The 23355-nt window shown below is 41.9% G+C and overlaps 1 long non-coding RNA gene across 1 annotated transcript; it reads left to right on the top strand.

Annotated features, from left to right (window-relative positions):
* Positions 1–238: 238 nt before the first annotated feature.
* On the top strand, positions 239–22388 carry LOC138419229 (uncharacterized). The gene is made up of 4 exons (XR_011248896.2): positions 239–570; positions 1358–1444; positions 6661–6787; positions 20123–22388. It is a non-coding gene; the product is annotated as an uncharacterized lncRNA (long non-coding RNA).
* Positions 22389–23355: the final 967 nt, after the last annotated feature.

The raw sequence follows: 23355 nt of genomic DNA, 5'->3' as shown, positions 1-23355 counted from the left end.
CCACTCCAGTATTCTTGCCTGGAGAATCCCATGGAGGGAGGAGCCTGATAGGCCACAGTCCGTGTGATGGCAAAGAGTCGGACACGACTGCGCTACTTCACTTTCATAGGACTGTTAAGCATCTCCCCGCCCCTTGCCCCGCCTTGCTCTCGCTCTGCAGACTTGGAGGCTCCTCGCCCCGCCCCTCGCCTGCAGCGATCCGCCTAACCCCTGACCCGGAAGCTCCGCCTCGTGATCCGCGCGTGCGCAGTTTCCTGCGGAAGCGGAAGGCCGCGAGAGAAGGTCGCCCGGCGGCCCCCTAGTTTTTTTCTCTTAGCGTAAAGGGGTGCTGCGCGCTTAGCTGTCCAACCCGCCCTCGCCACTCCCATCTTCAGGGTTCCGCTGGTTCTGCCTCACCCTGTCGGCCCCTGGAGGTCGCGTCGACAGCCCCACTCCCGGAGAAGCCGCGTCCTCTCCCCGGTCCTGGGATTCTGGAGAGCCTGGCCGGCCCCCGAGACCCCGTCGCTCCCACCCTCTCTGCCCTCGCGTCTCCTCAGGCCGATCGTTCTGCCCCGCAGGCCTCCCTTCCTGGTCAGTCCCTTTTTCTCACCCCTGGGCTGGACGTGTGACACCCAGTGTTTTTCCGCCGCGAGTCCGTCTCGTTGGAAAATGCTCTTTTGATAGCCGGGCGTTTCATTTCCTCATCATTTCTGTAGATATGTGGGCGAGGGGGATCAGAAGAAGCAGTGACTGAGAGTGAAAGGCAAAGTCAGAAGTGGAAAACAATGAGAGAACAGAGGGAGTGGCCCAGGATGGCTGAGGCACTTGCAAAGGGATGGTAAAATGAAATAGATTTAGCCCTCCCTTAAAGTAGCGGGTGGGTGAAAGAGAAATGGACAAAGGCGTGGGATCTCCAGGAGTTGGAGACAAGGGGACAGGGGCCCTGCGTCTGCGGTAGGAGGGCTGACAGGGGTGATCCTGGGAGAGAAACGGGTAGGTGTTGACTGGAAGAGAAGAGAAGGAAGTAAGCCTAGACACCTGGAGTGCCCCAGAGTAGCAGTGTAACAGGGAGAGAAGGGGTGTGACTAGAAGGCAGAGAGGGAGCAGAGTTGGAGAAAGAAAGAGACAGATGTATAGATATTTAGGACAATTAGAAGGGTGGGAGTGGGGAGAAGAGTAGCAAGAGGAGAAACAACTTGCCGAGGGGGGCAGGAGAGGTGTGAGGGAAGAAATAGGAGGGCAGAAACAGCATCCCACCTGAGGCAGTGGACACCAAAGCACTGTTCCACGTAGGGAGGTCTTCCTGTTTTTCTGGTTGTGGCAAACGAAGGGGGAATGTTGATTCTAATCCTTAAGCAGCCTGTTTTCCACTTGCCAGATCAACTTCTAAAAACTTAGATTGTCTGAGGAAGAAGCTGGGAAGAGGAGGAAAAAAGGCAAGAAAAGAGGAATGGCTCTTTCTCAGGTAAAATCATATTCTCAGTTGATTCTCAATCTGTCCTTCCTGAAATCCCTTCTTTGGACTTACTAATCATCTCTGACTCTGAAGTATCCTTCCTGACCCAGGTACATGCACACTCACCAGGGAACTTCCCTCAGGGCCTGTCGTCTCCACTTAGATCCATCTCCCCATGACCCAGTGTCCTGGACCTTGTGTGGAGGGCACCATCCTGGGCAGGGCTTCACACCCACAGGTTTGAGAAGGGGTCTCAGTGCTGTTGGGCAGCAGGGATTGCCTCGGGTCCTTCTGGCTGTGCAGTCTGCTCTCTGTCAATCAGGATTAAGAAGCTGTGGGTGGAAGTCAGGTATTAACATGCACAGTACCTGGTAAAATCTGGAAGTAGACCTAAAAAGGGAAATTTGTTCTAAGGTAATTGAAGCTAAGTGAGTGAGGCACTGACTTCAAAATCTTGATTGGAAATGGGATGTAAAGTTCAGAATCAGGTATCAGTGATAGAGAGTGTGCTATTCCATCATCTGTTTGAAACTGTAGCATGAATCTAAATCTGAGAGCTGGAAATTCACTTTCATTGCCTTCATTCTCCAGATTTTGTCTTTTCACTGTGTTCTTTTTATGGTTTGGCACAGAGATGTTTTTACTTTTGATGCAGGTGAGGTTTCCTCTTCATTGTTTAACCCATAGATTCACCATTTGTTATGGCAACTGTCTTTTTTCCACTGGGTTTTCTTAGCATCCTTGTCAATAGATTTTAGATACATGCAAATGGTTATTTCTGAGCATTCTCTTCAGTTCCCTTGGTGTATAAATCCGTGTTTATGCCAGTACTACACCATCTGGATTATATTGTGATATGGCTTGAAATTTTAAAAAGGGTGGCCTTCATCTTTCTTCTTTCTGTTAACAGGAGGCTTCCTGTGTGCCCTTTTGGATCTATCAGGAATTCTCTGTTCCTTATTAATTCCTGAATCAGGAATTAAGAGAAGAGGCAAGCCTCCCCTGGGGGCTGAGGAACCCAAGCATTTCCTTCATTAGTTTTTCTATATGGGGATAAGTACCCTCTTCCTTTTTATGAACCATATGTTAAAAGTAATTATTTGCAACCCTCTCTCTTTCACATGGATGAACTCATGTTTCCTTGTAAGTTTTGATTTTATCTCTGCTGAAAATAGCTATCTTGTAAGACAGTATAAACACCTACACAATGTTGAGTAAAACACCTTTGCTCCATCAGAGCTTTGGTCCCCATGTCTCACTCGCTCTCTCTCTCAAGCTATTTATTTGGAGCACAGAGGCTCTCTGCATTCACTTTCCTGCCCGGGGCTCTAAGACCCTCTCGAGAAGGTGCACTGTGCCTTCAGCCGATTGAGAGGGCACCTGAGGCCTCTGTGAACAGAGCAAGCCCTCTGCAGGGGCTTTATTGGCTTTCTGGGTAAGCCAAGGAATATCAGCCTTTCTCTCTCCTTTATTTTCTTACTGGTTGACTCTGGACCACCAGGTTCTGGTCCATTAAAGGACCTCAACATCTTTCTACTTACTAAAGAGTATTTTTGCAGTGTGTGGTCCTTTGAGATTCTCTATGACTTATGGTAAGTTTTTTTCTATTTCTGCAAACACTTCTATTGTAATTTTCATAATGAATTCATTAAATCCGTGGAACACTTTGGGTAACTTGGAAATTTAAAGAGTACTGAGATTTCCAGTCCATGACTACTAGATTTATTTGTTTATTTTAGATTTCTTTTAGAAGTGGTTAAGTAGTTTTCAGTTATCCTTGGTGAATTATTCCTAAATATTTCATCCATTTTTAATATAATAGTAAATAAAATTGTTATTGATTTTCTTTTGACATTGTTCATTGTGTATAGGAATGCAGCTGATTTGCATGTTGACTTTTGTATCCTGCCAGTTTGCTAAAATTGTTATTTGATGTGGCAGGAGTTTTTTTGTGTCTGTGTGGAGTCTTTACAGTTTATACATAAAAGACCTTGTCCTCTAAGAAAGAAGGTGACTTTCTAAGTTTTCACTTTGGGAAGCTTTGATTTCTTTTTCTTGTCTGATTGCTCTGGTTAGGGGTTTCAGTCCTTTGTTGAACAGTGATGCAGATTGCGCGTCCTTCCCTTCTTCCTGATCTCAGAGGAAAAGTTTTCAGTCTTTCAGCATTGAGAACAATGTTAGGTGTGCTCTTTTCATACAGGGTATATTTTACTTTGAGATAACTTTATTTTTTCTAGTTTGTGTGTATATATTTAAAGGTTGTTGAATTTTGTAATATGCGTTTTTTCTGTATCAATTGAGGTGGTCATCTGTTGTTTTTTCCCTTTATTCTGTTAATGTGATGTATAAATTGATTTTTGTTTGTTGAGTCCTCTTTACTTTATATGAATAAAATTCACTTGGTCATGAATTCAGATCTTTTTAATGTGGTGTTTGTTTTTGCTGGTGTTTTTTTTAAGGTTTTTGCATCAATATTCATCAGGGAGTATTGGATTTTACTTTTTTGTTCTTTTATCTTTTTTGGGTCAATTTCAGAATCATGTTGGCTCCATTCAGTGAGTTTGTCAGTGTTGCATCTTCAACTCTTTGTAATATTTTTGGCAGGATTAGAGGTGCTTCTTTTGTAAAGGTTTAGTATAATTTCACAGATGGCATCTGACCCTAGGTTTTTCTTAGTGTGAGGATTTTAATTACTGCTTGAATCTTTCTAGTTATAATTTGGTTCACATTTTTATTGGCTTAATGATTAAGGATTAGATAGTATGTTTCTATAAATTTACCTGTTTATTTTATGATATGTAATTTGTAGGTATTATTACTTAGAAATTTTTTATTGAAGTTATTTACAATGTTCAGTTAATTTTGGGTATGGAGCAAAGTGATTCAGTTTTATTTATATTTATTCTTTGACACATCCTTTTCCCTTATAGGCTATTACAAACTATGAAGTATAGTTCCCTGTACTGTGTAGTAGCTCCTTGTTGGGTATCTGTTTTATACCTAGGAGTGTGTCTGTATTAATCCCAAATCCTGATTTATCCCTCCTACCTTCTGCTTTGGTCACTTCTGTGTTTGTTTTCTGCGTTTCTGGGTCTGTTTCTGTTTTGTATGTAAGTTCAATTAGATCTTTTTTAAAATTTCACATATAAGTGATAATTTGTCTTTGTCTGGCTTATTCACTTAGTATGATAATCTCTAATTCCATTCATGTAGCTGCAAATGGGATTCTTTCTTTCTTTCTTTCTTTTTTTTTTAATGCAGAAGTTAATATTTCATTCGGGCTTCCCTGATAGCTCAGTTGGTAAAGAACCTGCCTGCAATGCAGGAGACCTGTGTTTGATCCTTGGGTTGGGAAGATCCCCTGGAGAAGGGAAAGGCTACCCGTTCCAGTATTCTGTATAGTCCGTGGGATCACAAAGAGTCAGACACGACTGATATTCTTGTATATATGTACATCTTCTTTATCCATTCTTCTGTTGCTGGGCATTTAGATTGTTTCCATGCCTTGCCTATTGTAAATAGTGCTGCAGTGAACATTAGGGTGCATTTTCTTTTTGAATTATGGTTTTCTTCAGATAAATGCCCTCGAGTGGGTTTGCAGGATCTGAATCTTTCTTATTTAACTCTTTTGTTCTGCCAAAGCTGGATTTAGTTTGTTCTCTTTCTCCTTCCTTGAGATGTAAAAATAGTTTCCTGATTGGACTTCTTTTTCCTTTTTGTGGTAACCATTTAGCCATGTGTGTGTGTGCGTGCTCTATCTTGTCAGTTTCTTTGCATCCCATGGACTGTAGCCCATCTGGCTCTTCTGTTCGTAGGATTTCCCAAGAAAGAATACTTAAGTGAGTCATCATTTCCTTCTCCAGGGGATCTTCCCAACCTGGGGATCAAACCTGAATTTCCTGGGTGTCCTCCATTGGCAAGCATGTTGTTTACCACTGAACCACCTGAGAAGTTTCTTAGCCATGTAGACTTCTCTTTTATTATGTCCTTCACTCAGTTCAGTCGCTCAGTCGTATCCAACTCTTTGTGACTCCATGAATCACAGCATGCCAGTCCTCCCTGTCCATCACCAACTCCCGGAGTCTACCCAGACCCATGTCCATCGAGTTGGTGATGCCATCCAGCCATCTCATCCTCTGTCATCCCCTTTTCCTCCTGCCCTCAATCTTTCCCAGCATCAGGGTCTTTTCATTGAATCAGCTCTTCGCATGAGGTGGCCAAAGTATTGGAGTTTCAGCTTCAACATCAGTCCTTCCAATGAACACCCAGGACTGATCTCCTTTAGGATGGACTGGTTGGATCTTCTTGCAGTCCAAGGGACACTCAAGAGTCTTCTCCAACACCACAGTTCAAAAGCATCAATTCTTCGGTGCTCAGCTTTCTTTATAGTCCAACTCTCACATCCATTCATGACCACTGGAAAACCATAGCCTTGACTAGATGGATCGTTGTCGCCAAAGTAATGTCTCTGCTTTTTAATATGTTTCACTGCATGTTATAAATTTTGGAATGTTGTACTTTGAGTTTCATGGAGATGTTCAAAACTTTTCTTGATTTCTTTGAGCCATAAGTGTCATTGCTTAGCTTCTTGACTTAGAGTATTCAAACACTTTCAGTCATTGCTATTTCTGTTATTATCATGATTGATGATTTTGATTTGTCTTTAAAGCCGTTGCTGGACTTTGTCACCTCTGAAGCCACCACTCAGTGTAACTCATTTAGGTATTGAATATCTCTCAATATGTAGAGCATAGTATCTGACACTTCTGCATAGACAACTCTTTGTTATTAACTATTTTTCATGGATTCTTCACAAAAAGTGAAAAATACAAATTTACTGGAAGATATAAAAATCTTTTATGAAAATACAGAAGAATTTAAGGGACACAATGTATGTTAGTCTCTCTGGTTAATTGTGTTCAACTCTTTGTTACCTCATGGACTGTAGCCCACCAGTTCCTCTAATCCAGGCAAGAATATTGGAATGGGTAGCCATTCCCTTCTCCAGGAGATCTTTCTGACCCAGGGAGTGAACCCAGGTCTCTTCTACCCAGGTAAAGGTAGATTCTTTACCTTCTGAGCCACCAGGGATGCCCTCCAAATACCTTAACACAACTCTTTCAGAACATATCTGAATCAATCCTTACTCTCTCATCATCTTTTCAGTTTTTATGAAGATAAGAAGTTGTCTCAGGATCCATTGGTGAAATATATTCTCATTTCAGGGATGGTTAACCTTCAAGGATGTGGTGATCAAATTCTCTCAGGAGAAGTGGGAATACTGGGACCCTGTTCAGAGGGCCTTGTACAGGGACATGATGCTGGAGACCTAGAAGAACCTGTTCTCCCGAGGTGAGGATAGCTGCTTTTTGGACGTTAAGATCTCCTCTTGAGTATTTTGCATTTTTCCCTGTGTGTCTCTTAGGAGGCCTGTTTTCATCACATGATCTTAGAGCCCTGTTGACACAGACATGATGTGGCATCACGAATTTAAAATGACCCTTTCTTCCAATGATCTGCCCATTTCATGTTACATCAGAGGTTTTCCCAGAGCTTAAGTTCAGTTCAGTCGCTCTGACTCTTTGCAACCCCATGAATTGTAGCATGCCAGGCCTCGCTGTCCATCACCAACTCCCGGAGTAAACTCACATCCATTGAGTTTTGTGATGCCATCCAGCCATCTCATCCTCTGTCGTCCCCTTCTCCTTTTGCCCCCAGCATCAGAGCTTAATTATGTATAAAACTGAATGCCAAATTTTAAAAGATACCCAATTTTCTGTTTTCTGTCCTTTACTTTTGACTCGGTATTTCTTGGAAGGGTGTTAGATACATATATTACATTCTTCCCCGTGTATTTAGAAGGAGGCAAAGCAGTGGAAGAATTTGTGGAATATTTTTCCAGACCCACCTGTACTGTTCTTACTACTCAGCTGAACAAAGAGCTGTGATTCTGGAAAAACCATAGCATTTTACATTTCCTTGTTCTGATAAGCACGATTTTCTATTCCTGATCTAAACATCATCTCCATATTGGTGCAAGAGAAAGAGCCTAGTACTGTGATGAGTGGTGTGAAAGCAGCAAACAAAACAAAGCAAAAACCCCAAATGGACGAGAATGTATCAAAAGTGTGAACAGAGATGAGATCTCAGGGCAGAGAGAAAAGCCCAAATTAATAGTGGTTGGAAACCTCTTCTTATGGTACGTAGAGGTGATAGCGTATGGTGAACAATGTCAGATTCATGATCTCCGAAGAAGATATAGCTTTGGGACCAGGGACCAGGCTTGATCACTCAACAGCTTTTGTGTAGCACAGTTTTATTAAAGTATGACATGGGACAGAGAAAGCTTCTGACACGGACATCAGAAGGGAGACGGTGAATGCCCCCCGTCGCTAGTCTTAGCAAGGGAGCTATATACTTTTTTTCAGTTGGTTATTACAGTAAGTCAAAAGAATGTCTCAAGGTTGTAAAGGTCTTACCAGACCTTTGCCCAGAATTTACATTTTAAGATGACAGGATTAGTCAGAAAGTTCTCAAGAAGGAGAAACATGTCCTCAAGCAGGATACATTGTTATATAATCCTTAGTACACAGTTTAAGCTCAGTTGCTTTGTTGTGTGACCAGCTCTGAGCTTAAAGAAAAACCCTTTTATGTGACTAACACTAAGGAATGTAGAAAAAAAAAGTTTGTCCTTTTCTCCTGCTTGAGAACTCCAGACCCCTATCTCCTCCTCAAGAGCCCCAGACTCCTCTTTCCTCCTCGGGGACCCTGGATTTCTTATCAACATACCTAGGAATTGACTCTCTCATTCCCCTCTTTTCTTTCAGGAGCATTATGTTGCCAAGGGAAAGGGGTGTTGTTTTCATAACATAACTACTTTCTGCTCTTGAGGGGCATTGTGCCTAAATTGTTGAGGGAACTTATTGTCTTAATTCTCATATTGAGGGTCTCTGATCCAGGGGCCCCAAGTAATAGTTGGAGGAGGCTGTGGTACTTGTAGGAGTCTGAACAACCATTTGTAACTTAAAAGCTTTCAGAGGGCTAGAAACAAATCCAGCTATATAGTTTCAGATGCAGGGAACAAACAGTAAAAACAGAACAATTAGGATTAATACTATTAAGGTAGTTTTTCCCCATGGGAAGCTAGTTGATGTTTCCCACAGTGACTGAGGTGACAGGCTTCAGGAGTATCTGTAGCCTGAATCATTTTGTTCATGTGTTTAGTAAAGTGAGTAACATTAGTGCTCATCTCTGGTATATGTGTACAACATAGGGTTTGCATAATGGCACAAGTTCCTCCTTGTGCAGCACTTAGAATATGTAAGGCCAATCTGTTTTTGTAAAACCACCTTTCTAATTTGTATTTGTTCAGCATTAAGGGCTGAAATAGCTTTATGAGAATCTTGTAAAGGCTCTTGAGTAAAGTTAATCAGAGCATCAACTCGTAGTATAATGTCTATAGTTCGCAGAGAGGGAATGAATATTGTAGCCAAATAATCATACCACCGAAATACAGACCTTGCCCAGCAAGTTTTAAGGTGTGGAAGATTAGCAGGCTTCTCTGAAAGCTCTGAAAATATGAAGCCATGAGTAAAGGCTAGACTTAGAAGGTATCTCCCTATCCAGCCAGGGGGAAGCCACACCCATAAGTGAGAGCCACCCATGGATAATATCCAGTAGGTCCTGCTTGGAGCAAGCCATCATGACTGAGGGATCCAGTCCCTGTCAGTGCCTGACCAGGCAAAAGAAGAACCTGAACTGGGATTGACAAACACAGAAATGATTACATTGTATATTTTTTTGAGGCAAAACTCCCAGTTGTTTCCAGCCATTATAATTAAGTTGTTGGCTAACTTCTGGGGATGGCTCTGTCTGTTCCTGGCATATGGGGGCAGTAAATAGTAGGCATCCTTTTTCAAGAGTTAGCCATATGACCTCATCCCATATTTGATAAACATCAGGTTGAAAACCATCAGATCTAGACCCATTTACCTTCTTATATGCAGCAAAATAGTCATTAAACCAAGTTAAAATATAATCAAAATGAAAAGTCATGTTATGTCCATAGTTAAGGTATGATGTGTTATTCCAGTCCATCTTATGGTTGCTAGATGTCATCAGATTTGCAGAGTTGAAAAAAGTCCTTTCCTTAAAGCAAAGAAACCCACCATGTGAAGCCTTCAGTTGATGAGGAGGTTGAAAAGCTGAAAGCTGAGTCACATAGTTCATTCTAAGGCTTCAGGATCTATGAGAATATCTGTACACAAAAATGGTCTTCTGTGGAGACAATCCCTTTTTCTTATGGGCATGAAAGCCATGGATTAACCTTTAAACCAACTGTATTGTGTTTTCTGAGTTAGCTTATGCAGATGTCCCTTAATAATGTCATTAGCCTTTTCAACCTTTCCTGAAGATGGGATCTCTAGGAACAGTGTAAGTGATACCATATTCCTAGAGCTTTTGACACCCCTTGAGTTACAGCAGCTTTAAAGATGGAGCCATTGTCACTCTGCACTTTGGAGTTAAGATCCCACTTACAGCAGTACAATAAGAAGAAGTACAATAAGAGAAGTCAGTACAATAAGATATCATCTATCATTGAGCTTGATAACGATAGGAACAGTATTTTGTGCTCGACCCACAATTTTTTCATCAGCCCACACTCTAGGATTTACATTTTGTTCAGTTAAAATGAGTGAATTCCATAGTCCTGAAAACAGAGACTTCAACCTTATTCAGTATATCCCTCCCTGAAAGGGGTGAGGGAGACTCTGGCACAATTAGAAAATCGTGAGAAAATAGTAGAGTCCCAGTTGCAGCTTAAAGGATGACTGAAATAATAGCATTTGGCTTGTCCAGGCAGTCGTGTTATGGTAGTGGATTGAGAGGAAAGCAGACCATGGGCTTCAGTGAGCACAGAGAAAGTTGCCCCAGTGTCCAAAAGAAAATCACCTGATTGGCCTCCCACAGTTATTAATACCTGGGGTTCCTCAGGTGTAGTTAGGATGGGAGCTTGTGTGGGGACCCCTGGGCACCTTCAGTCTCGATTGTCCTGAGAGTCTGACCCCTGGGACCTATGCCTCATAGGGCAGTGTCTTCTCCAATGTAGTCCTTTGTAGACTGGACAGGGAGTTAGGGGTGGCTTAGAGACTGATTTGGTCTGAACACCTGTTTTAGTAGCTTACAGTGGATATCTGGAGCTGAATAAGTGAGAAATCTATCTTTTAAGATCATTCCTCCCTCTGCACTTTCAGGATCAATGTCAGTAAACTTGCAGAGAGCTTCCTGTAGTCTATCTAGGAATTTACCAGGAGCTTCTTTTCCCCCTTTTCTGTCAGCCAACTTAGCATAGTTTAAAGTCTTAATATGTGCTCGCTTCAGTCCTTCAAGAATGCATCCAGCAAAGTGGCTCTGTTACAGAAACTGCTTGGCTCCTAGTAGGGAGGAGGGCTATTTTGTGTTTCCTCTTTCCCCTTGTCCCACATTCAAGCCATTCATCTCGTAAGGTAAAGTAGGTCCTGTAAAGCCTCCTGTGTACTTCTTGGATCCTCTAAATAGTCTTGACCACAGTTGGGACTGTTTGAAATTCTGCTGAGACTGAGGCAACCCCTCTTGGAAGAGTGCCTTGACTCTCAGCCTGTTCAGTTAGGAGTCCCAGATACAGGGGCAAAGTAAGAGGACAGGAGGGAGCTGAAGGTTTCACACCCAAATATGCAGCCTTAGGACACAAGTTATGGCACTTCCGGAACTGTTTACCTCAGGTCAGAACTTGAGCCCACATGGCTGGGACTCGAGCCTGGGTATTTGTTGGGGTTGATGCAGCCTGACCCATTTCAAACCCAAACCGGAGATGATGTCTGTAACTCCTGTTCTATTCAAAATTTTACCCTTAAATCAGAATCTACCACACTATTTGATTAAGATTTGCACTAATGATTTTATATGCTATCCCTTCCAAGGGAGTCTCCCAACCAGTTGTTAGTGCCCAAAAGTTGTCACAAAAAATCGGCACAAAGACTTCCCCAATGGTGTTGATGATGAGCTGGAGGTAATTTAGCTATAAATTGGGAATAAAGGGTCAACACTTGTAAAGCTTAGAGAGAGGGGATAAAAGCAATCTTCTGAGGTGAACAGAAGAAACAAAGCAGAAATGAGCAAGAACAGAAAAACCTCAGAGTCAAACAGTATAATTATGTCTTGGACCTGCTGTTGGACATGTGTAAGAATACAGGATTGACGTGCCTGTGGAGGAGCTGGAAGGCTTTGAGCAAATACTGAAAATGTATTTGCTCCACTCTTGAGGAAAGTTGGAAGTTGGAATGAGCATAACAAAGGGTTATGAGCGTTCATCGAGTGCCTGAGGCTGGGAACGGATGACGAAGGGTCATACGCCCTGCCTTGAAGCGTTCAAAGGCTTCATTTTGACCACCTATTTCTTGGAGCAAGGGCTGTTGTTTCTTGTTAAGACTCCCTTTAGAGTTTCACCAAAGCTATGTTATGTCTCGGGCAGTGGGAACTATATTTTATGCTTGAATGCTTTGATGTTTATCAAGAAAGGCTACTTGCAAGTCTGCTTTATGCTCTGTTCCCTGAGACCATAAAACTGCACAGCTGGATAATAAACTTTGTCAGTCCACTAGAGGCTGTCCCTGAGTGTTCCTTTCAGAGCGCGGTTCTCCGAGCCTTACATGTGCCAGTCACAAATAAGCAGACAACAGCAAGTATTTTCCTCAGCATACCTGACTCAATGTCCCAGGGACCTCTTTAGGACCAAGACCTGACTCTAAAACTTTTCTCACCTTATCACCGCCCCATCTGCATCACCAGCTGATACCGTTTACCACAGCCTGTGACTCGAACCCAGCCAAAACCCAGTTTGGGACTTGAATCCCCATGGCTGGGACTGGACCCAAGCCCAGACAAAACCCTGATTGGGACTTGAACCCATGTGGCTAAGCCTCGAACCCAGCCAAAACCCTGCTTGGGACTTGAACCTACGTGGTGGGGACTTGATCCCAGCCAAAACCCACAATACTGTTTTCAGGACCTGATGAAGCTCAGGTTCTTGATGTCTTATCACAGAAAGAATTCAGTGAGACAGAGTGAAAGGTAAGAAATGGATTTATTCAGATACAGAAAGAAGCGCACTCCACAGACAGAGTGTGGGCCATCGCAGAGGGCAAATATAGCCAGTGAAATTTGATATGGTTATTATAGACTGGGTAATTTCTTATGCTAATGATTGGGAGGATTATTCCAACTGTTTTTGGGCAGGAGTGGAGACTGTCAGGATTTGGGCCACGCTTCCCTGGTGGCTCAGAGGTTAAAGCGTCTGCCTGGAATGCAGGAGACCTGGGTACGATCCCTGGGTTGGGAAGATCCCCTGGAGAAGGAAACGGCAAACCCACTCCAGTACTCTTGCCTGGAGAATCCCATGGAGGGAGGAGCCTGGTAGCCTACTAGTCCATGGGGTCTCAAAGAATTGGACACGACTGAGTGACTTCACTTTCACTTTGGTCTTTGTGGTTGGAACTGTCATGGCACCTCTGGGTGTGTCACTTCACTTTCTGATTGAGGATTAAGGTCTAGTCTTGTCTGCCATCTTGGTCCCATTTGATTTTAATCGGTTTATGTTGTGTCCTTGGGCTATGTCATCCTTTGACATAGTTGTGCCCTGCTGCTTTGCCTCCTGTTACACTTCTACTCATTTCTCTTGTTTTCTACAGAAAATTTGAAGGAGTGGTTCTTGGAACTGCTAGCTCCCATGTATAAGAGAGAAGAAAGCTACATCCACAGCTGTGGCTTTTTTCCACCAGAAATGTCCCTCCCTCTTCTAGATGGGGGTGTAGACAGACTTTGCACCAAAGCTTTCCTTCTGTGGTTGGACTTAGTCTGTCCCTTACTGACACAGGTGCCTTGTTCATCCCTCCTGGTTATATCACCTAGGTGGGGTGGAGATGCACTAGGAGTAGACCTGATGGCATCCCAAATTGATTTCTAGTTTCTTACCACCAAGGCATTGTTTGATTTGTCCTTTTCCTCTGATGCCCCCTGGGGTGGAGCAGAGTAGCTTTCCCAGAATGTTTCCCAAGCTAGGAATACTAGAGGAAGCATCCATCTTATGTGTGCCTTTCCACATTCCTGAGTACAGTGCTGACCACAATAGAAGCGTTGAGTTATCAAGGGATGAACAGAAAACCCAAGGTGTCTCTTCTGAGTGTCACCACACCAGGATATGTAATAGCAAAAGGGTTGGCCAGCAAGGAGAAAGTGATTTTTGTCCTTAAGCTACTAGGGCCAGTTCTTCCTGTTCATTTCCACAGATTCCACAGAAGGAATATATAAGAAGAGTTGAGACAGAAGCCACTGGAGAGCTTTTTCTGGTCTGCTAACAGCTAGCACCACCAAAGGAAGAAGACCACTGTACTTTTAATCTGAGATTCTGAACATCTGTTCTTCGAAACTTCATGCCTGCTATCAGTACATCCATCCATAGAGTTTGGAGACACAACTGTAACAAAGAATCATTTTCAGATGACTGGCCCCTGAGGCAGGCAGGCAAGAGAGTGACCGCTAGCTTGAGGGACTTGAGGGACGTTCCTGGAGTTAGGGCTCTGCCTCAATCCCAAATGTGCTGTTGTAAATTTTGGCTCCTAGCAGGGCTAGGCGCTTCCACACTTGGGGTCTAAGTAAAAGTCCATAGTAACAGCATGGATCTATATCTGCTTTATTGGCTATGCCAAAGCCTTTGTGTAGATCACAAAAAACTATGGAAGATTCTAAAAGAGATGGGAATACCAAACCACCAGGCCTGACTCTTGAGAAACCTATATGCAGGTCAAGAAGCAACAGTTAGATCTGGACATGGAACAACAGACTGCTTCCAAATAGGAAAAGGAGTACGTCAAGGGTGTATATTGTCACCCTGCTTATTTAACTTATATGCAGAAAACATCATGAGAAACGCTGGGCTGGATGAAGCACAAGCTGGAATCAAGATTTCTGGAAGAAATATCAATGACTTCAGATATGCAGATGATACCACCCTTATGGCAGAAAGTGAAGAAGAACTAAAGAGCCTCTTCCTCTTGATGAAAGTGAAAGGGCAGAGTGAAAAAGTTGGCTTAACAACTTTCAGAAAACTAAGATCATGGCATCCGGTCCCATTACTTCATGGCAAATAGATGGTGAAACAGTGGAAACAGTGGCTGATTTTATGTTCTTGGGCTGCAAAATCACTGCAGATGGTGACTGCAGCCATGAAATTAAAAGGTGCTTACTCCTTGGAAGGAAAGTTATGACCAACCTAGACAGCATATGAAAAAGCAACGACATTACTTTCCCAACAAAGTTCCATCTAGTCAAAGGTATGGTTTCTCTAGTATTCATATATGGATGTGAGAGTTGGACTATAAAGAAAGCTGAGTGCCAAAGAATTGATTGTTTTGAACTGTGTTGTTGGAGAGGACTCTTGAGAGTCCCATGGACTGCAAGGAGATCCAACCAGTCCATCCTAAGGGAAATCAGTCCTGAATATTCATTGGAAGGACTGATGCTGAAGCTGAAACTCCAATATTTTGGCAACCTAATGCACAGAGCCAACTCATTTGAAAAGACCCTAATGCTGGGAAAGATTGAGGGCAGGAGGAGAAGGGGACTACAAGGATGAGATGGTTGGATGGCATCATTGACTCAGTGGAGATGAGTTTGGGTAAACTCTGGGAGTTGGTGATGAACAGGGAGGCCTGGCATGCTGCAGTCCATGGAGTTGCAAAGAGTCAGACACGACTGAGCAACTGAACTGAACTGAACAGCATGGATCACAAGTCCCTTGAAAGTTTATAATCTGACAGGTTAGGTTAGGAGTTCTAATTTCCCACGCAATTAGGAAATGGTCAAAGGGATCAGGAAAAGGTGACCAAGAAAGGAAAGCTCAGTCCACACACTTCACCCATTTCTGGCCATTCCCCTCTCAGGGACATTCAGTGTCTCTTGGCATTGGCAGGTTGGTATAACCCCCTGGCAAGACTCCCCTTTGGGGGGCTGCCTTCAGTCATTATGAGGCACCCCAAAACCATAGAGCAGGGCTCATCAATTGCTTCGCACAGGGCATGTCATTCATTCACACAAGCACCCTGTAGAGTTAGTAAAGCAGAAAACATGTATACTGAGAAGCAGAGAGGCTAGAGCTCTGAGCGTTCTTACCTTGTCCTGAAGATCCGGGACGAGCCCCAACGATGATAGCTTACAGTGAACAATGTCAGATTCGTGATCTCTGAAGAAGATTTAGCTTTGGGACCAGGGACCAGGCTTGAACATGATAGGGCTTTTGTGTAGCAGAGTTTTATTAAAGTATGAAAGGGGACAGAGAAAGCTTCTGACATAGACATCGGAAGGGGGCAGAGAGTGTCCCCCTCACTAGTCTTAGTAAGGGAGCTATATACTTTTTCAATTGGTTATTACAGTAAGTCAAAAGAATGTCTCAAGGTTGTAAAGGTCTTACCAGACCCACTCCCACAATTTACATTTCAAGATGACAGGATTAGTCACAAAGTTCTCAAGAAGGAGAAACCTGTCCTCAAGCAGGATACATTGTTGTTATATAAAAAGCCTCTTGATGAAAGTGAAAGAGGAGAGCGAAAATGTTGGCTTAAAGCTCAACATTCAGAAAACGAAGATCATGGCATCCAGTCCCATCACTTCATGGGAACTAGATGGGGAAACAGTGGAAACAGTGTCAAACTTTATTTTGGGGGGCTCCAAAATCACTGCAGATGGTGACTGCAGCCATGAAATTAAAAGACGCTTACTCCTTGGAAGGAAAGTTATGACCAACCTAGATAGCATATTCAAAAGCAGAGACGTTACTTTGCCGACTAAGGTCCGGTCTAGTCAAGGCTATGGTTTTTCCTGTGGTCATGTATGGATGTGAGAGTTGGACTGTGAAGAAGGCTGAGTGCCGAAGAATTGATGCTTTTGAACTATGGTGTTGGAGTAGACTCTTGAGAGTCCCTTGGACTGCAGGGAGATCCAACCAGTCCATTCTGAAGGAGATCAACCCTGGGATTTCTTTGAAAGGAATGATGCTGAAGCTGAAGCTCCAGTATTTTGGCCGCTTCATGCGAAGAGTTGACTCATTGGAAAAGACTGTTGCTGGGAGGGATTGAGGGCAGGGGGAGAAGAGGACGACCGAGGATGAGATGGCTGGATGGCATCACGGACTCGATGGACGTGAGTCTTAGTAAACTCCGGGAGATGGTGATGAACAGGGAGGCCTGGCGTGCTGCGATTCATGGGGTCGCAGAGTCGGACACGACTGAGTGACTGAACTAAACTGAACTGAATCTTAGTACAGAGTTTAAACTTAGTTTTTTTGTTGTGTAATCATCAGCTCTGAGCTTAAGGAAGAAAACATTTGTCCTTTTCTTCTCCTTGAGAATTCCAGACCCCTATCTATCCTCCTTAAGAGCCCTAGACCCCTCTCTCCTCCTCGGGTACCCTGGACTTATCAACCTATCTAGGGATTGACTCTCTCAGATCTTTGACAAAAGAGAAGTTTGTTTATTAAATTCTTAGAGGAAAGTTAACATTTCCCCGAGTTATCAGTCTGTCCTTCAACATATGTATTCTTTCACCCTCCAGTGGTGCTGCAGCTCCATCAGACACAAAGGCAAGGTTTTTATCCACAACACTCGCCATCTCCCTGCTGTGAGCTGGTTGTTCTTGAGTTTGAGGAGCATGACGTGGGCTGCCTTACTGGGCTGTCTTGACCCCTCTTCTCTTTGTGGGCTTGGATCTATTGGCTATGCAATTCTTAATCCGTATAGATCAGAGCTGACCCGCCTAGTGTCTAACCCCTGATCCGGTGCTGCTTTCATCACAGTTGTCTTATTTAGAAGATATAATCGGAAAATGAGAAAATACTGGCTGCTCTTTAATTTTATCTGGCACCTCAGAACCTGTAATGAACTGTCTCGGTCCCTGTCTGCCTCTTGAGATCGCTCAGCCATTTCTGCTGTTCTCCTTTTGCTGCCATACATGTCAGGGTGTGTGGAATAGCCTGTGGAATGGATCCTTTGTGCCTGTTACTTAGGAAAACTGTAAGGACAGCAGTCGAACAAAGGGAAAATGTATTAATCTTTCAGGCTCTTAGCTTGGCATCTCTGGGTGGACCAAATAGTCCCATCTCAAGGTCTTATGATATGAGACCCCCACATCTTGTAGTTTTCCGCTCTTGTACTGGTCTGTCTAGTCTGGGAGTGTAGACTCTTCCTGACTTTGCTTTCTCCTTAGTTTGTATAATTTTTCCTTTTAAATTTGACTTTCAAGTATGTGGTTCTAAGGTCTGAAGTCATGTCCAGTTTCTTTGTGGTGGTAATCCGCCTGTGTTTACGGGGCAGCTCCTCATGGACTCTCTGTGGTGTGGGTTTACTGGGTAAGAGAAAATTTTTAAAGGAGAATACTTTCCCTTATTGGTTGTAATATTTTCCTGCTGCATACAGAATTACCACTTGAAGCTACTTAGTATAGTGGTCATCGTGTTCTGTGATATGAGAAAGCATCTGAAGACCTTGACCTGTACATCTTTTTCTGGCTTTGAGTGATGTCAGAGAAGCCTGTGTGAAGGGCACTGTGATAGTGTTGTTCACGTGTACTATCACCATGCCCTTTGAGCCTCACCAAGAGGTGTAGGAACTTCTCCTGACAAGGGTACTGTCCAGGTTCACATCCTCATATTTGTGAGGCTGTTGACTAAACTGTTGCTGTTGCTGCATGCTGGTCACCTGGGTGCTATTGATCATTCTGCCTCCACACTTAATTTTGTAGTAACTTAATGACAGAGCTTAGGTAGTGGAGTGATAAGTTCAGTGATGAACCATCATTTGTTTTTTTTCAAGGCATTGCTACTTTCTTTTTTAAAAATTTTTATGTATTATAAATGAATGTCTTTTATTTTTATCATTAAGTTTCTATTTTATGTTACTGTTTGTGTTTTATTTGCATTATGGTGGGATGGTTGGTTGAGAAAGTGCCCCCACCCCTATGATGGAATTGGGGATCAGTACTTTTTAGAGTTCTTTATGTATTCTTAATGTTAAGCTATTATTGAATATATGCTTGGCAAATATTTTGTATTATAGTGTACATTGTTTTTTCACTCTGCTGAGAATAGATTAGTGCACAATACTTGATAATTAGGATATGTTCTGTTTATCTTTTTATTTTGTTGGCATGAGCTTTTGTTGTATCTGATAAATCATTGGTGAGTCCACTGTCAAGAATCATTTTTTGTTCATTTACTTATAGGAGCTTTATACACTAGGGACTGAGGTTTAGGTCTTTGAAGCATTTTGAGTTAAGTTTTGTGTATAGTGTATAATAATGCTCCAGCTAAATTCTATATATGAATATCCAGTTTTCACAACACCTTTGTTCCATAGATTGCCCTTCCCCCTTTACTTAGTCTGGAAACAATTGTGTAACAATATGTGACCTTACACACTAAAGTATTTTTCTGAATCTGTTGTGTTCCTCAGGTGTCTGTCCTTATATTGGTACCATACTGCTTTGATTAGTGTAGTTTGGGAATCAGTTTTGAAATAAAGACGTGAGACTTCTGACTTTGCTTTCTAGTTTGTTTTTGCTGTTCATTGTCTTCTGTGATTCCATAGGAACTGTAGGATAGATTCATCTGTTTCTTAAGCAGAGTTTGGATTTCACTAGGTATTGTTTTGAATCTTTTGTTAATTTTGACTATTATTGACATCTTGACAATATCAGCCTCACAATATCTCTGAAGCATAGGGTGTTACATTTATTTGTGTCTTCTCTAATATTTTTTAGAAGTCATTAGTTTGCAGTATAAAAATTCTTCCCTTCTTATGTAATGTTATGATGAAGTATTCTTTTTTTAATTTTCTAGTCAATTGAATTACTTTGATTTTTCATTTTTAATGTTTAGAAACCCAATTGGGTTTGCATGTTGATATTGTATCTTATAATTGCTTTGAAGTCTTTCATTATTTCTATATATTTTTTTAACTTGTTAATGTTGCAGAATGCGTATTATGGGTGTGTCATCTTGTAGGACATATTTAGAAAGATATTTTGTTTCATAAAAACAGTACTATTGAATTTTTTTCTCTATGGTATATATATTAAAGTTCTAAATAGCAACATATTATTAGATAAACTCATTTTGGATTCTTTAGCATTACAATATATTGTGTGTTCATTAGCATTTATTTGTGTACAGTAAGTATGCAGAATATATCTATAGTAGAATACATTTTTCTCCTCAATTATGAGACTGTAATATGTTTACTGTTAACTGGTACATGCTTTGAAGTCATGGTGGAAAAATTGTGTTTTTGTGTGAGCTGACATGTTTTACTAGTGCAAGTGTTTTTGTCATAGGCTGTTTGCAAGTATTCTTCCCTAAAATCAATTTTAATTATCTTTTACAACTCTTTTTTTTTTTTTTTTTTTTAGGAAACAAGCTTATTGCTCTAGTGTTTCTAAGAATTTTAAGATCATATTTGGAAAGATTCAAAAATTTTTGAAAATGAAAAATATTACATAGTTGGGAAAAGTTTTATAACTGTGATAGATGTATTGCTTTTGGTGTAATAGACACTGAGACACTTATTGATGAATTTTAGTGAATAGATTCTTTATGTCTTGTAGATCTAGCTATCTGATACATGTGGTCGACCAATTACAACCCAAAACAGACAGTGATACAGAAGAAGTATTCCAAACAGCAATCTTGGGAAGACCTAAAAGTCATGAAATCAAACATTTTTACCTCAGAGAACTTCAGGAAGACATGTATGACTTTGAGTGTCACTGGAGAAGTGGTGGAAGAAATAACAAAGGAACGCATATAACTCATGATGGAAATCTCACTGATGGCAGAGGTCAACAGTGTAGAAAGGATGTGGAAATCAAGCCTTTTGTAAATAGGCTTGGATTAAACGTGCAGGATAAACTGCAGATATTTCAAACTGACGGGATAGTTTCTGAATGTAATAAAGTTATGAGGTAGTCAACAGTAGTTTGTCACCTTCACCATTTCAAGGAATATCTCCTGGTGTCCAAACTAACGTTTCTAATATATTTGGGAATGATTATTTGCATCCTTTGTTACTGACACAAGATCCAACAGCATACCAGGAAAGAGCTTCCAAGTGTATTGAGTGTAGGAAAACCCTTAGTCATGTCTCAGCTCTCAGGAATCATCAGATAATTTATTCAGATGAGATATTACATAAGTGTGACATATGTGTCAAGGTCTTCAGTACAAATTCACACCTTGCAGTTCATCAAAGAATTCATAAGGGAGAGAAACTTTACAAATGTGATGAGTGTGGCAAGGTCTTCAGTCGTAAAACAACCCTTGCAAATAATCAAAGAATTCATACTGGAGAGAAACCTTTCAAATGTAATGAGTGTGGCAGAAGCTTTAATCACTCCTCAAATCTCTCTGCTGCTGCTACTGCTGCTAATTCACTTCAGTCGTATCCGACTGTGTGCAACCCCACAGACAGCAGCCCACCAGGCTCTCTTGTCCCTGGGATTCTCTAGGCAAGAACACTGGAGTGGGTTGCCATGTCCTTCTCCAGTGCCTGAAAGTGAAAAGTGAACATGAAGTAGCTCAGTCATGTCCCACTGTTAGCGACCCCATGGACTTGCAGCCCGCCAGGCTCCTCCATACATGGGATTTTCCAGGTAAGCATACTGAAGCAAATCTCTCTAGACACCAGATAATTCATATAGGATGTATATTATATAAATGTGAGGTATGTGGCAGTGTCTTTAGTCGAAAACCAAACCTCAGATCATCAGAGTTCATAGTGGAGTAGAGCGAAGAAAAGTGGGAGAAGGTTATAACTGTAATTTTTGTGGTAAGCTTTTTAGTTACAGTTCATACCTTTTAATTCTTTAGAGAATCTGAGAGGGTAACAGGCAGGAAGGCCAGGGGTCTCCAAATGGAGGAACTAGGCTGCAAATGCCTGGTGAATCCCAGGGACTGCGGAGCCTGGTAGGCTGCAGTCCATTGGGTCGCTGAGTCAGACACGACTGAGCGACTTCACTTTCACTTTTCACTTTCATGCGTTGGAGAGGGCAATGGCAACCCGCTCCAGTGTTCTTGCCTGGAGAATCCCAGGGATGGGGGGAGCCTGGTGGGCTGCCGTCTATGGGGTCCACAGAGTCGGACATGACTGAAGCGACTTAGCAGCAGCAGCAGCAGGCTGCAAGTGTCAGACATTTTTATCTCTTTTAAGCTGCAGTAGGAAACAAATTGGGTCTGCAAACAGGAAATAGGCTGTAAGTGTCAGACATTTTTAATCTCCCTTAAGCGGCAGGAGGAAACAAACTAGCGATATTTTTTTCCTTCTGTATATAAATTTAAAAGGAGGTATCTCTTAAAATACTGTGTTGCCACAATGACACCTGGTTTCTTCTGAAGTTAACTATTCTCAAACCTTGAGTTAACCAATGCATTTTTCTTTTAATGGAAATGTTTGTCTTAAGCTATGTTAATGTACTACGCATTTACCCCAAACTCCGTTTTCAAGTCAGTTCTGCCTAATGGCTCAGAACCTACTTGACAATCCAGTATGTTATACTCAGATATTGTTCCCCTAATCTATGTAAATGAAACTATTTGTATGGTAATCTGCCCTTCTACGAGATTCAAGTCAATCACTTTATGGCCCGGGATGAATTGTCTGGTGCCAAGATTATCCCGAAATGCATCTTATGGATGAGGGGCCTGGTGCCATTCTGAGTTTTAAGACATTCCTTTCTTTCATTAACAGACTGGTAGTGATTATATAACATCCAGCTGAAGACTAGCAGGGGGGTACTCTTTCTGCCCCCTTCTGATGCCGATGTCAGAAGGTTTCTCTATCTACTTTATACTTTAATAAAACTTTATTACACAAAAGCTCTGAGTGATCAAGCCTCGTGTCTCGCCCCAGATTGAATTCTTTTCCTCCAGAGGCCAAGAATCCTGGCATCTTGTTGGTCAGCAACAACCTTTTAAATCCCCATGGGAGAGAAACCCTACAAATGTAATCAATGTGGAAAGGACTTTAGTGAAAAGGCAACCCTTGCAAAGCATCAAAGAATTCATACTGGAGAGAAACTTTACAAATGTAATGAGTGTGGAATAGCCTTTAGTCAAAAAGCACATCTTCAGCTTCATTGGAGAATACCTATGGGAGAGAAACCTTACAAATGTAATGTGTGGCAGGTGTTTCAGTTGAAAATCACACCTTACAAGTCATCGGAGAGTACGTTTTGTAGAGAGACTTTTCAGATGTTTTGAGTGGGAAAAATCCTTTACTTAGGTCTCACACCTCACTAAACATCAGAAAATCCACAAATGGGAGACATCATCCAAGTGTGATATATGCTGATCTTTAACTGTCAGAGTTCAAAAGAAACTATACAAATGTCATGAGTGTGGCAAAACTTTTGTGAGTGGAAGCCTCACGATCAGATAATTCATAGAAGAGTGGAACATTACAAATGTAGTGAGTGTCTCAGAGTACTTAGTCTGCATGGATACCTTATGATCCATATTAGAAAGAAACATTAAAAATGTAATGAGTGTGGTAAATTCTTCAGTGTACTTTCAAGCCTAACTCACCATCAAATGATGTACAGAGGTGAGAGCCCTTGAAAATATAATTGAGGTTGCAGTGCTTTTGGCAATGGTTCATATGTTATGCTTCATGAGAATATTCACACTGGACCGAGTGCAGATGATATTGAATGTGGTCAGGCCGTTGAAAATCTAGTCATTCTCAAAAAGTTTATCACCAGTGCCAGGAATGTGAGCAGTCTTTTCTCATTGGTCCCCCTTGCACCAGTAATCAAGTTGTTTGTACTGCACCAAACAGTACTAA

The sequence above is a fragment of the Ovis canadensis genome, chromosome 14 (assembly GCF_042477335.2).
Source record: "Ovis canadensis isolate MfBH-ARS-UI-01 breed Bighorn chromosome 14, ARS-UI_OviCan_v2, whole genome shotgun sequence".
In the NCBI taxonomy this organism is placed as follows: domain Eukaryota; kingdom Metazoa; phylum Chordata; class Mammalia; order Artiodactyla; family Bovidae; genus Ovis; species Ovis canadensis.
Note: the sequence above shows the minus strand (reverse complement) of the source record. Positions and strands in the feature narration are given on the sequence as shown.